Genomic DNA, 15,241 nt, shown 5'->3' with positions numbered 1-15,241 from the left:
CAGGTGGGCGCCAATGAGCAGTTTCTATTGGCCATCAGTTTTCATCTTCAGCTGTGAGAGATCATTCAGTAATTTAAAACTAATCGCCATAGGTGCTATTTTTCATAGATATGCCACTAAATTATTTATCTAGAGTACATACTCAACACAGAGCATGTCAGTCAGTGAAAAACAGTCAACTCATGGTGATCACACGTGTTTCAGAGTAGAATTGTGCTCCGTAAGATTTTCAATAATAAGGCCGTGATTTTCAGAAGTAGATTGTCAGGCCTTTCTTCTGAGGCACTGAGGTACTCCTGAGTAGATTGGAACTGACAACATTTTGGTTAGTAGCTGAGCTCTTAGTCATTTGCACCATCCAGAGACTCCGTTGGGCCAGTCGGCAATCACTTGTTTCCTTCTTTTTTCTTGTGTATTCGCTGTGGTGGACAATGAATGGACAGAGAAGAGATGGCCTATTTCTCTTCTTCTGTGGGTAGCTTGGAGCCCTAGAGGCCCAGTGATTAAGAGCTCAGCTGCTAACCAAAAGGTCAGCAGTTTGAATCCACCAGCCACTCCTTGAAAACCCCGTGAGGCAGTTCTACTCTGTTCTATAGGGTGGCAATGAGTCGGAATCGACTCGATGGAAACGAGTTTTTTGGCTTTATGGGTAGCTTAGCAAGACTATTGTCATAACAATTATGCTGTATCACTCCATTACCCTTTTTCCAGTGAGGTTAAAGTTTTGTTTGCTTGATTTTTGTTAAAAGAAATACCTTTGTCTGGTGACCTCAAGGTCTAGCGTTGGCTGCCCTGCTTAGCACCTGATCTGTAGAGCACAGTCACCACCATGTTCCAAAGCCTTTCCTTGCTCTTTGGAGATGACAAAGCAAGAGCATGATTCCTTCCACCTGCACACGCAACATCTCCCCAGTCAGGGGAAGGATGAGGACCTTGTCCCTCCACTTTTGCATCCTGAACTAGCTTCACAATTTTTACAGGGGCTAAAGAAGTCCTTAAGGTTAAGTGCTGGGCTGCTAACCGAAAGGTTGGTGGTTCGAACCCACCTGCCCTTCCCTGGGAGAAAAGTTTTGGTGATCTGCTCCTGTAGAGATTTCAGCCTAGGAAACCCTATGGGGAAGTTCTACTCTGTCCTATAGGGTCACTATGAGTCAGAATCAACTCATTGCTGCACAATAACAACAAAGAAGTCCTTGAGTGGCACAAATGATTAAGCACTGGTTATTAGGTGCCGTCAAGTTGGTTCCTACTCATAGTGACCCTATACAGAACAAGGTCACTGCCTCATCCTACGCCATCCTCACAATCATTGCTATGTTTGAGCCCATTGTTTCAGCCACTGTGTCACTCCATCTCCTTGAGGGTCTTCCTCTTTTTCTCTGATCCTCTACTTTACCACGCATGATGTCCTTCTCCAAGGACTAGTTCCTTCTGATAATACGTCCGAAGTATATGAGACAAAATCTCGACATCCTTGCTTCTGAGGAGAATTCTGGCTGTACTTCTTCTGAGACAGATTTGTTCATTCTTCTGGCAGTCCGTGGTATAGTCAATATTCTTTGCTAATGTTACCGCAAATCGCAGATTTGAGCCGCCTGCTGCAAAGCCAATACTGAGACAGGAGGAGGTAAGCAGCAAAAGGCCTTTATTGAACACCGGTGTCCAAGAGAGAAAGGGGGTTAAATTTCTCCCAAATTCTGTCTAACATTAAAGGGCTAACTGGAGGGTTTTGTAGGGGGAAGGTCAGGGTTTAGAGATTTCCAGGAATCCTGACTTATCTTTGAGTTGGACATGTTGATAAAGTGATCTATCATTGAGGCCTTGTAAGTCTCTTCATGTCATCGGGGAGTCTTGCCAGTCTCTTCACCCCACCCTGGTTTCTCTCAGGGTTTAGAGATTTTCAGGAATTTTGACTCCTCTTTGAGGCGGACCAAAGATTTGTTCAGTTATCTCAGTCTTGTGTGTTTTTCCCCCTGGGAGAGGAAAATAGTTTAATCAACAATAAAAAAAATTGATTACCTCATTTTTCTTTAAAGGAACAATCATGAGACAGATTTTAGAGCAAGTAAATATGTTCCAAAGACTAGAGTTTTTTTTTTTTTTTTAGAGATTAGTCACAGATTATACAGCTATAAAAAACTAGGCAATATATTCCCTCTAATACTAAAATTATATTATAATACTAAAACACTAAGGAAAATATATTTTCTCTACTTCGCTAACACCATAATTCAAAAGCATCAATTCTTCCCCAGTCTTCCTTTTTCTTTGTCCAACTTTTCCATGCATATGAGGCAATTGAAAATACCATGGCTTAGGTCAGGCGCACCTTAGCCCTCAAAGTGTCATCTTTGCTTTTCAACACTTTGAAGAGGTTTTTTGCAACAGATCTGCACAGTGCAATCTGTCATTTGATTTCTTGAGTGCTGCTTCCATGGGTATTAATTGTGGATCCAAGTAAACGAAATCCTTGACAACTTCAATATTTTCTCTATTTATCATGATGTTGCTAACAAAAAAGTTGCAAGTTCAAACTGTTGACAGTTCAAACCCACCCAGAGGTGCCTTGGAAGTAAAGCTTCCAAAAGGTCACAGCCTTGAAAACCATGGAGGAGTTTTACTCTGCAATACATGGGATCACCATGAGTCGGAATGACTCTACAGCATCGGAAAACAACAAAGAAGTCCTAGCTCCTCGCAGCCCAGCAAAGAAATGCAGTGTCCTTCCTCTTCTGAAGTCTACCCTCAGTCAGGCTTAAAAGAACCAAGAACCAAACCCATTGCCTTGAGTAAATTCCTACTCATAGCGACCGTATAGGACCATCCCATTGGGTTTCCAAGGCTGTAATCTTCATAGAAGCAGATTGCTACATCTTCCTCCCGCAGAGCCACTGGGGAGTTCGAACTACCTACCTTTTGGTTAGCAGCTGAGTGCTTTACCTACTGCTCCACCAGGGCTCCTTAGAAGAGTGCAAAAAATTACTTTACAGTAGTCCCCCCTTACCTGTGGGGGATACGTTCCAAGACCTCCCGTGGATGCCTGGAATCTCAGATAGTACTGAACCCTGTATATACTATGATGTGCCCTATACATAGATACCTATGATAAAGTTTAATTTATAAATTAGGCACAGTGAGAAATTAACAATGATAGCTAATAATATAACAGAACAATTATAATAATATATTGTAATAAAAGTTATGTGAATGACGAAGCAGGAGGGCGTGAGATTTCATCAGGCTACATACTTATTTAACATTTTCCATCTGAGGTTGACCACAGGTAACTGAAACCTTGCAAAGCAAAACCGCAGGTACAGGCAGGGTGGTTCCTGTAACTCCCTCCTCAGGGAACTATCGTTGAAGAAAAGATCTTTATAAGCATCTACGGTTGGAAGTAAAGTCCTCAACAATACTTGAGCTGAAGGCATTAAAATGTATTAAAAGATCATCGAACTTCTCTGAATTAGAATTCAATGGGAGCTCAGGAATGGGGGAGAGCAGAGAAGACTGGTTGTAGAGAAGGGTGGAGAAAAAAGAAAGATAGCCAAACCATACAAACCACTAAGAACAGGGAAGTCTGCTTCGAATTTGAAGTCATTTGCTCTCCTGTGATGTAACCTCCTCCCCAGCTTATTTGCCCCTACAGAAGTGCCTCTGTTAGGTTTGGTGAGAGTGGCTTTTTTAGTGGAAATAAAGGGAAAAAGGCTGAGTTCCACATGTGGGTCACTGTGGCATAAAAAGACAGCATCTATAGGATGGAGACATGAGTCAGGAACCAAACTAATTTATTGGAGAAAGGAACTCAGAGCCAGGGCTGGCCAGAAGACCACAAGCCCCCTTAGAAGCTGCAGATAGGGGATTATTTGTATTTCCCATGAATCTTTGAATTGATATTTGAACCAATCTTGATGCATCTTGAAGTCAGAGTGGGATACTTTGGGGGCCATGCATATGGCACATCCTGGACAAGCTTGGCCAATTTGTCCCAGCATCTTTGAGAATCACCCTTGCTGGGGTCTCAGGAGTGTCTGCCGTGTGGTAGTGAGGCTACATACTGGGTAAGCTTGGAGATAAGCATCATCTTCCCCCACAGCCTGTCTTCTCCCAGCACGGTTTCAGGGCTGAAAGCAAGAGTTCTTCTGTCCTTTCTTCTGGGGGCTTTGTCACATTCCTCTGCTCTGTGACATGGAGGCAGCTCGCCCCAGGTAGTGGGTCTCACCACTATCTGCAGGGTTGTCCACACACTTATCCCAGCCTTTCAAGAACTACAGAAAGAATCCTAGAGAAGCTTAATTGCAGTTCCCCCAAAGTGGCAGTAAGGCCTTTGTTGTCCTCTGCTAACCCCCTCACCTCCACCAGATCTGTTCATGCTTCCCAGACCCTGCCCATGATCAGAGGGAGCCTCTTTCTGTTAACTACAGCATCCTCTCCCACTCTGACCCTGACTCCCACATTCCAGCCATCAGTTGGCCAGAAGGCCTGTGGGACTTCTTCAGGGCATTCACCACTCTCCCCAGCCAGGGACAATATCGTGCGGCCTCTCCAGATTGTCTGATTTCTGACCAGGGTCTATCCTCCCTGTAGACATTCCAGTGGGTTGGCAGAAGTCATCACACTAACCGTGCCAACCCTTCTGCCTTTGTCTTTCATGCAACTTCTTCCTTTATCAGTTGCTCCCTTGGGGGAATATTTAATAGAGAAAGGTCGGGGGCCCCCAGGCTCAGGGACTCTGCTGTGGCTTGTATTCCAAAGCCCCAGCAGGCTCCCCTGGTTAAGGGTTTCCCCCTTCTCAGGGTTCTGAAGGATTTCTGCTGCCTAGGTCTCTGACCAACCTCCCTCTATTCTTCCTGAGGGCATTCCTTATCCCCTGGCTTTCCCCAGCAAGACCCCTTTTGGCAGCACTGTTGGGTGGGATGAGCTGTTGCTGGGTCTCTGGGAGCATGAAGATAAACGGGTGGAGAAAACCCTAGGTCCTGAGTAACTTGCTCCCTCCATGCCTACTGGCTGAGGCATTTGCAAAGCATTCCAGATCCTGGTCACAGCCTCTGACATATCTTTCTTCCTCTTAGGAAACTCTTCTTTCCCACTGCCTCCTTATGCTCTGCAGAAGTCACTGTGGTTCTCCAGATATCCTGCTTTTAATAATACTAGCTAAAATGTGTCAAACGTGTAATATATGCCAGGTATTGTGCTAAGCATTTTATATTTATTCAATTTTTACAATAATCCCGTAAGGCAGGAACTATTATTAGTCTCTCATTTTATAGGTGAAGAAACTAAAGCACTGAGAGGTTAGGTAACTTTCCCAAGGATGTTGTTATTATTAGTTGCCATCAAGTCAATTCTGACTCCTAGTGACCCCATGTGTGCAGAGTAGAACTGCTTTATAGGGTTTTCAAGACTGTGATTTTTTGGAAGCAGATATCCAGGCCTGTCTTTCGAGGTGCCTCTGGGTAGATTCAAGCTGTCAATCTTTCGGCTAGTAGTCAAGCTCTTAACTGAAAGTGGCAGAGTCATGATTCAAATTAATCTGATCCCAGAGCCTGTGCTCTTTGTCTCCACGCTGTATTGCATTTCACAGAACTCTTATTATATCTGCCAGCCATTTCCTTCAGCAAGGAGAATTTTCTCTCTGACTGTAGGTTTATTTCCTGACTAGACAGGAAATATACATATATACACAGGGTATGTATAACCTAGCCTCAGCCTGGTAATTGTAATGGGTATCAAGTAATGTTTGGGGATGGATGGATGGATGGATAAATGGGTAGATGGACTATCTTTTGATCTAGAGCCTTTTATGAGGAAGAACATTTTAGAACACAAGGAACCCAGGTAATCCAGAACTACACACTCTTGGCTGTTCTGTTGCCACTTTTTCCCAGGTCCTACAGGCTGTTCTTGTTACGGCAATTTCGCAAGTTAGAGCCGCCCGCCGCAAATAGCCAATTCTTGAGACCGGGGTGAGGTGGGTAACAAGAGCTTTATTAGATATTCCGGTATATGGAGACAGAGGGGAATGATCTCCTCCTAAAGTCGTCTGTCTCACCAGACTACCGATGGGTTTGGCTTTTTAAGGGGAAAAGGGCCATACGTTTTAGGGACTTGTGGAATGTGCGCTCTTTTTCTTTTGTTTGGTTTTGGTGGTTGTATCTCAAACATGTTGATCTTTTCCTGCCATTATCCCATCAGCTCAGGGGGTAGCTGGTGCCATCCTTCGTCCTATTTGGCTGGCTTAGATCAATATCACTTGTTTTCCACAGTCTAGAGGAAACGTTGGTTACCACTTTACCATTTGGGGAGTTAACATCAGGATCTTACTTGGAGACAGGGATGGGCTAGGGGAGGGAAAGGAAGAGAAAGGAGAAGGAAAAAAACATTGGCTTAGGTACTGTGCAAGATGTGGCTGAGCAGCCTGTTTCAATCCCCCCTTTTTGTTGTAGGTTTCTCAGTCTTGGGAAACAGGGCGCCGTGTCTCTAGCTGCTTCCTGCTGGATGGGGGCATAGAGGCCTAAGGGTTAGAGAAGTGGAACACTTGTGTTGTCTGCGTTGAACCACTGTATCTCTCTTGTATCTACGGTGGTCCTTTATCAGGCTGTTGCCTCTCTTCTTGATGGGGGATGGGTTGAAATTTCTGAGCAACCGTCATTTGAAGCTGGAACTTTGGAATCACTTGAAATGACTCTACCCTTCCGGGGAGAAGGCACCAACTCATTAAGGCATACACCAAGACACATAGCGTGTCTGGAGAGAGGAACAACACAAGCAAAGGTTAAAATAGAAATTAGTAAAAGGGCTAGAGCGAAAACAATTCTTAATACTTCTATATTACTTATTTTTATGATACTTATTTACCGGTGTTTGTTTCGTCTCTTGAATAGCCACTTAAGTCTTTTTACTGGTTCATATTTTTTAAAAAGGGAAAAGTGGGAAGCAGACAAGCGTGTTGCTAGAGTCGTGTCTTTTCAAGTCTTAAGAATATTGAAGGGTATAAAATGAACAAAACTGTTGAAAGCTTTACTTTTTCACAAACTGGAAGCTGTGATTTTGTATCTTGAATCGTCGTTTTTAATGATCATTGGTACAGGTTTTAGTAATGACAGTCAGGAGGGTCTTCATTGGTCTAACAAATTTCTATTCATTAGATGTTAATAGGAAAAGGTAAGAGTGGAAAGTCTTTTGTGTTCTGGCTTATGTGAAATGTTCTCTAAAACACATTTTCTGAGATTATCCTATTTATTGTCTTTATACCTCAGGGCCCAGTTGATGTGTCTCTGTGAGTCCTTGTAAGCCCAGTTCCAGCTGGGTCACATTTTCTATGCACAAGGACTAAAAAAAAAAAAAAATTTTTTTTTTTTGGGGGGGAGTAATAACTCTAATATTATTTCTTAAATCATTCCCTCTTTTTGCTTGGAGATTGAAGATACCACATTTGATGATCAATACCTGGACTTAGTCAAGTTCCTAGATGGCGACCATGGCAGGTTCTTTAAAGTCACGGTGCTGGTTTTCTACGGGATACCATCTGGTTTTTCACCAGGATTTTAAGAGCAATGTTCTCATCAACCATATTGTTAAAGTGAGCAAACTCAATGTCAAACAAGTTTCTATTAAAGAATATATGATTAGCAAGGTAACACAGGATGGGCTTCTCCTGTTGGAGGTCTCCAGTTAATCTGTCTAAAACATACCAAGTGTTTTTCTTGAGGGCAAGCTGCCTCTCCTTGGTTTACCTATTAATAGTCATGGGTCACTTACGCAGAAGCAGAGGTGAAGTCTAAGACAAAATGGAGTCTGAACCATGAGGTCGATCTCCTCTGAGAACCTGATTTCCTTAAGTTACATAATTTTCTGTATAGCAAGAGGGTAACACTTGATTACAAGCATTAGACAGGTATTTTATACAACATTGTCTTGAAGACTGATTAAACCCATTACTGATTTACCCTAAACATAACTCTATTTACTGATCTTTGAAGTCAGTTTTTCAAAATACACTGAATTCTTTATAAAAAAAAGCACAACGCCCAGAGCAAAATGGTCTTGTTAGTTTATCTGGACAATTGTTTGACTCAAAGTGGCTTCAGGAATCAGTTTTTTTCTCAAGGCTCGAGGTTCAGAAGGACACCCAAAGGGGATGGCCTATGTAGGTTGCCCTAACCTCTCTGAAAGCCAGAAATTTGAATTTCAGGAGAATTATATACACTCTCTCATGGCTTCCTCCTTTGGATCATGATCTTGTTATAGAATTTCTGATTGAAAATGTTCACTAGATGGTAATTGAGCACTATCTGGTTTTTAAGATCTCAGGCACCATACAGCAAATCAGGAGGTAGAATAGAAACATACTAGACCAATTGTCTGAAATAATCAATGAAACCATGACCCTAAGGCCTTTGAACCAAGGAAACAAATCTCATGAGGTGTTTGTTTATGTCTAAGCAGCATCAGTAACTGTTTTCTATGTGCCTCTGTAGCAACCACACTCTGTAAAACTTCTGACTGTGTATTAGTGTACATACAGCAACATTTATTAAGGCGCAAACTATTCCTTGAGAGAACTCACAGAAAGTCGAATACTATTCTAATCTGTAGAATCAATCATAGCTCAAATTTCAGACACTTTTCTGGTTATGATATTTACAACTTTCTTAAGTTTACCAACAGGAACTTTTAATTCAAGATTTAAAATACCTAAGTTTTTTTTTTTTTTTTTAAACCCATTAGTAAGATAATTTAGGAGAAAAGAGGAAAATGGTTTCTTATATTTAGAAAATAGGACCTTAAAGTATTATGGAAAATGATTTCTTATATTTAGAAAATAGGACCTTAAAGTATTATTTCCAGGAAGAAAGACCTTAAAACATCAGCAATATTCTCACATAAGACCCATAGTATTGTTTCATTAACTCAGTCTTACGTAGTTAACTTCTGTTGCAAGTGATCCTGGATCCACTGCAGTCTGTAAAACCATCGGCTTCTACATAGAGGTTCTAGAAATCTTGATTGAGTCCAGTCACAGTCTTTTTCATAAGTCCAATAAGTCCATCTTTTTTAGTTGAGGTATTCTGGTCAAATGTTTTCAGAAAATCAGTAAAGTAAAAACTTATCTGTAGATGACAAAACTTAATATGGTCATGATTAATTTAGAAACATAATTCTTTATAGTGAAAGATCCGATAGAAACTAATTACAAGCATAATGTAAAAAAAAAATCAGTTAAAAAAACCTTAGATAAAAATATTTTCAGTAATAACATTAACCATATTTTTAAAGAACTTCAGATGTAACGCATAATAATCTTGTGACATGATGCCATATGCTCAGGATGCCCCAAGAACATTCTGAGATTATCAAGTCTCTAAATACCTGAAGAGTAATTCTTCATTTAATCTATTGGCTGTCATGTTGCCAGATTCAAAAAAATTAAGTTTTAACCAAGTTAGTAATTATTTGTTGCCTAATATTAGGCAAAAACACAAGAGGAAATACCAACATATAAATTTTAACACAAAGAGAAAGAATCAGGCACTTCTCATGATTTTAACAATACGTTCTGTGTAAGTTATAGTATGTTAAATAAACTTTTTTAAATAAAATTTTGTGGCTTCCCAACTTGTCAGGAGTTTATCATAAGTTACTAAGAAACAATACTTTATTTAACCAAAAATCTTAAAGTAAAAACCTTTTTTCTTTTTTTTTTAAGGCCATATTGGTTTCTGACTCAGAAATCTTATTGTAAATGACAGACTGAACCTTTTCGTCTTTGAAGTAGAATACACAAGGAAGAGATTAACTCTTCAACTGAGTAATCAAAGAAAGTTTTGTTATTTTAACAGTGAGAAACCTAATTCTTTGTTTTACATGCTATTTAACATTAAACCAAAAAAAAAAAAAAAAAAAACCCACTGCAGCTCTTAAAAATCTCATAAACCATTAACTTCAGTCAAACAGATAAAACTTTTGACCATTATTAAGGAAATTTCTTTTTTTCAATAAACCTCTTAAATGTTTTTTGTTGTGTATCTCTTATAGTACATCCCCTTAACCCAGTGCCGTCAAGTCAGTTCCGACTCAGCGACTCTATAGGACAGAGTTGAACTGCCCCACAGAGTTTCCAAGGAGCGCCTGTAGCATTTAACCACTATGCCACCAGGGTTTCCCTTAACTGACAAAAATGAACTCACTCATTAGCAGGCCTAAATACACACATATGTATTTTTCTTTTTGGCTTCTTAAAGTTCTCTTACAACAGAGGGGACTTGTTTACACAGTTTTGTTTTGTTTTTATGATTGGGATCTACCCAGTTTCTGATAACTACAGTAAAACAGCAATTTTTTATGTTTTGTCTTAAAAGAGTTTTTACCTAGTTGAAAGGAATCTTTTAAAAGGTTTCTAGAGCTATAGGACCCTGGAGACTAGGACTGGGGCTGAGAAGGCCTGATCTTGCCCCCTACCTGCCTTTTAACTCTAGGTTTTGGGTTGAGAAGACAAGATAAGATTAGGTCGTTTCTGATTCATTCTGGTTCATGTTTAAATTGACCTGGGCATTCTGAAAGGCTATTTACCCGGTAAGTACCAAAGTTCTTTAGCAATTTTGTAAATGAATCCATTGATTTTTAGTTAGGGAGACTGGGGGCTGGAGGGATTCATTCCAATTCACTTATGTAAGTTTAAGTGCACCTAGGTATTTTGAAATGTAAAAGATAATAATTTTTTTTCTTTATTTCAGTTAGAGTAAACGTGACAGGTCAGTTCTATTAGCCAAGAGATTTTTAACCCTATACTTCTTTCAGTTTTTGAAGCCTTTTCTTTTTTTTTTTGATAGTAAGAAAAGAATTTCTAATATTTAAGGATGCACCCTAGGGGTGAATTTCTTAGTATGTTTTCTTGATTTCTCATTCAGTCTAACTAACTATTCTCAAGAACCTAGTTTTTCTATTTTTATAGGTAGTTGATACCACCACTTTTTTCTTTTAGTCTAATAGGAATTTATTTGCCTCACGCACTGCAGCCAAGAGTTTTCTGAGCTCTGGGAGAGAACCTCTTTTTAAAATCTTAACACTCTGCCTTGAGTGTTCTCGGTAAAAAAAAAAAAAAAAAAAAATTCTGACTCATAGCGACCCTATTCTCTTTATTGTAATTCAAATCCCAGTCTAGACTGAAAATCTGATCTCCCCATGCATTTCTCCTTTTTTTTTTTCTCCAGCCCAATCAAATCCTCAGGAGTCTCTAAGTACGTTTTAATTCACCCTGAATATATATTTTTTCACCAATCACTTTCTATGCATCACATATAAATTACACGTAAGACACAGACAGAGGGGACGGAGATAATCTTGCAGTCTCAACCTCTCAGACAGCCAGCCAGGTTACAGAGGTGATCTTGGCAGGCTTAACCTCCCAGTCACACATAAGATTCACCCATAAAACAAATAGACAAACAGAGCACTCGGACCAGACAATCCAGAAGGGAAAAGGGGAACGAGGATAATCTTAATGAGGTCTAACACATTACTAGGAATGTCTCAATCTCCACTTCAATCCTCCAGACACCTCCTATCCCCAGTGCCAGACTGAGGGGCTTCAATCTCCCAATCTATACCGATAGAGATGTCTATACCCACTCCCCAAAACCAGGGTGCACCAACCAGAGACAGACAACAATCCAAACACAAAAACCAAAGGCCGATACACACTCAAACGCCTGCCCAGCTCTAGAGTCACCAAGAGTCCCTCCTTGCGATCCTACTCACAGGGACGGTCATTCAAGGCGCCACTCGCCTTAGAAACCAAGGGCCGGGGTCCAGTTCCGGAAGCCACGCTGGCCCGCCCTATCCGCCCCGGCCCTGAGGGCAACAGGGAGAGGGTCGCGGACTCACCTCAGGATCCTGTTTAAGTCTTGCCTTCACCCACCTCTTTGGCGCGCTTGGGGACCGGTGGCGCTGCAGGGGAGCCGGGTCAGGGGACAGCCTCCGGGGACAGAGTCCTCAGCGGCCGCTTGGTAGGAGAACTGTCGATTAGGCCCGGGCCCTGCCGCGGGGCCACCGCGTCTCAAACAGCTGGAGTCCCCGTAGGGGCCACCAAATTGTTACGGCAATTTCGCGAGTTAGAGCCGCCTGCCGCAAATAGCCAGTTCTTGAGAGGGGGTAAGGTGGGTAGCAAGAGCTTTATGAGATATACCGGTATATGGAGACAGAGAGGAATGATCTCCTCCTAAAGTCGTCTGTCTCACCAGACTACCGATGGTTTGGCTTTTTAAGGGGAAAAGGGCCATAAGTTTTAGGAACTTGTGGAATGTGCACTGTCTTTCTTCTGTTTGGTTTTGGTGGTCCTATCTCAAACATGTTGATCTTTTCCTGCCATTATCCCATCAGCTCAGGGAGTAGCTGGCGCCATCCTTCCTCTTATTTTACAGGCTTAGATCAATATCACTTGTTTTCCATAGTCTTAGAGGAAACAGTGGTTAACACTTAACCATTTGGGCAGCTAACATCAGGATCTTACTTGGAGGCAGGGATGGGCTAGGGGAGGGAAAGGAGAGAAAGAAGAAGGAAAAAGCATTGGCTCAGGTACTGTTCAAGATATGGCAGAGCCACCTGTTTCATTCTGATTGAGAAGGGCTTTCTCTAGGTACCTAATCCCCCCAGAAAAAGTAGAGCAATTATGTTTCCTCTAACAGTTATTTCTGCCTGGGTTTATTTTCTTAGATGTTTCCTGTTAACTTTGGAATTCAAAACGGGTTCGCTGAGGGAGGTCCGGCTTTCAGTAAGGCTGGCGGGGTGCTGTGGCTCAAACCTAACTGAGCAACACTGGGTTGTGGGCTGCATTGTTTATGTCTGGAGGTCTAGGCACCCCTGTTGTGAGGAAACAGGGAAACCCACATTTCCAGACAAACAGAGGCGAAGACTAGACATGTCTTGCTCTTTTAACCCAGAACAGGCTCATGAAAAAGGTGAGTTTTGGGGATGTGACAAACTTCCCCATGAGGCCCTATTCCCATTTTACTTCCAGGTACCCTCCCATCACCATTTTATCCCTCCACCCCCACACAGCTCCCAGACCTCTCCTCCTGTTCCTCTGCTTCCATATGACACACTCATTTTCACCAAGACATTAGGGACTTAGTTCTTTTCTTTCCCATTAAAAAGAAGTCCTTCAGTAAAAGCAATGTTAAACTCAGGGCCCATAAGCATACTCTGTGCCATCAATTCCGACTCATGGCCAGCCTGTGTGTTACAGAGTAGAACTGAGCTCCATAGGATTTTCTTGGCTGTAATCTTTACGGGGCAGCAGATTGCCAGGCTTTTCTTCTGCAGTGCTGCTTGGAGGTTCAAACTGCCAAGAGCTGGATTAGTAGTCAAACACAAACCATTCGCACCACCCAAGCACCTCTAACTCAAAGTCAGTGTCTCTCAAATCGGGCCAAGTAAGTGACATCCACTGGACCTATCGATCAGGGTAGCCTGCTCATCTATGATATTAGATTAATGTATTTTTCTTACTGTTATTAAATAAAAGTGGACCTGGAGAACAATTCAAGGCCAAGCTCTTTCCTCATTGACTCTAGTTCTCTAGAGAGGTTCTCTCTGTTCTACTAGGAGGCGAGGTTTGGGGCACAAATGTGCTAATGGCTCTCTGCAGCCCTAGGACCCTCACCCACCACCCACTGCAGTCTACATGAGTTACAGAAGTGGCCTGCCTTGCCCCTTCCATCGAGCCTACCTGCCCTTTCAGAGTGACTAAGAGGCTCCGTCCATGGCCAGGACTGCATTGTGCCCTGGGTAGGGCCCCACCTTCATCTTCAGGTACAGAAAGGTAGAGTTACCTCCATGGGAGAGTTTCCAGGATGTTGACTAATGGGCATAGAAAAATTGTATTTGCTCTTTTGTTTGACTGTGAGCTTTCCGATAAACACCACATGCCAAGCGCTAAGCTTTTTGTCTGTGTGCTAAGAGTACAGGTAAACCCTGTGAACTCTCTCCATGACAAATTATATATTAAAATAAAAAAAAGCTCTTATTTCCCTTATGCCCCAAATCCTTCTTGTCATTGAATGACAACAGGAAATTTAGTCATTGTACCCAATCAACCCTATATAATGTGCAAACAAATTAAGCCTTTACACCCCATAAGCTTGAAACCTGCCCATTCCAGGTATGCTCCGATTCCCAGCAATCAGTCTCGCCGTGACCCCAAGCTCTTTTTTTTCTTTTGATGGGGAAATGATTAGAAGGAGGAAGGTGTACTCTGGCAGAGATAAATTAGTCTGGGCGGTGCCTTTGTGAAAATTGGAGAGAGGCATCCTACCTTCCAGGTGGACTTGGTCTCCCCCAGGGCACATGGCTTGGCAAGCCGACTGCAGGCTGAATTCCTAGTGGCTCAGTGGTTAAGAGCTCAGCTGCTAACCAAGAGACTGGCAGTTCAAATCCACCAGTTGCTCCTTGGAAACCCTATGAGGCAGTGCTACTCTGTCCTATAGGGTCGCTATGAGTTGGAATCGATTCCACGGCCATGGGTTTGGTTTTGGGTTTTGGGTTTTCTTTGATGGTGGTGCATGAGGCAGCCTCAGGCCACGTGGCTTTGCCCTAGGTCTCTGCTCTACTCTGGAGAAGGTGAAAGGTGTATATATGCCTGCTACAGGTTTGCCTGCATAAACTTGAAACAGCAATCTTGTCAGCAATGGAGCAATGAAGGTGACTAGAGTTAGCAGGTGGAGCCAATGCTAACATCGCCCACAGTTTATTTAGAGACATTTATCACCAATGCTCATGCAGAAGAAAGGACATGGAATCTGAACCCATCCAAACTGCAAATTTCCTTGAAATTCTTCAATCAAAATAGTTCTTAGATATGAAAAGCATAATTGATAGAAACTCCAAGCTAGAAGCATCCAGGAGACTCCCTCCACCTGGGCCAACTCCTTGTCTTTAGGCAGAACCATACCTAAGCTATCCGAGAAATACACTCATCTAACAGTTCCTGGAAAGGTAGCAGGTTTGAGCCTTCTTGGGAGAAGATAGTGCACAGACTCTGAGGACTTCATAATATTTTGTATATTATATTTTAAATTATACCATTCAGTTAAAGGAATAATTTCTGTAAAGTCAAACATCAACACCCCATCCCACCACTATCATCATCATCATCATCATCGCTCTCCTTGGTCAGCTTCCCTGGGAGACCACCCTGAGATGCAAACTAACCAGCAGAAAGTTTACTGAGGAGCGGTCTCAG

The 15,241-nt window shown here is 42.1% G+C and overlaps 1 long non-coding RNA gene across 1 annotated transcript; it reads right to left on the bottom strand.

The window, feature by feature from the left end:
- Nucleotides 1-1,643: 1,643 nt before the first annotated feature.
- Nucleotides 1,644-13,099, bottom strand: LOC135230757 (uncharacterized). Its single transcript, XR_010321457.1, has 3 exons — nucleotides 11,887-13,099; nucleotides 8,924-9,071; nucleotides 1,644-1,973 (listed from the first exon to the last, which is right to left on the bottom strand). It is a non-coding gene; the product is annotated as an uncharacterized LOC135230757 (long non-coding RNA).
- Between the last annotated feature and the right edge of the window lie 2,142 nt (nucleotides 13,100-15,241).

The sequence above is a fragment of the Loxodonta africana genome, chromosome 3 (genome assembly GCF_030014295.1).
Source record: "Loxodonta africana isolate mLoxAfr1 chromosome 3, mLoxAfr1.hap2, whole genome shotgun sequence".
NCBI classification, from domain to species: Eukaryota; Metazoa; Chordata; class Mammalia; order Proboscidea; family Elephantidae; genus Loxodonta; species Loxodonta africana.
Note: the sequence above shows the minus strand (reverse complement) of the source record. Positions and strands in the feature narration are given on the sequence as shown.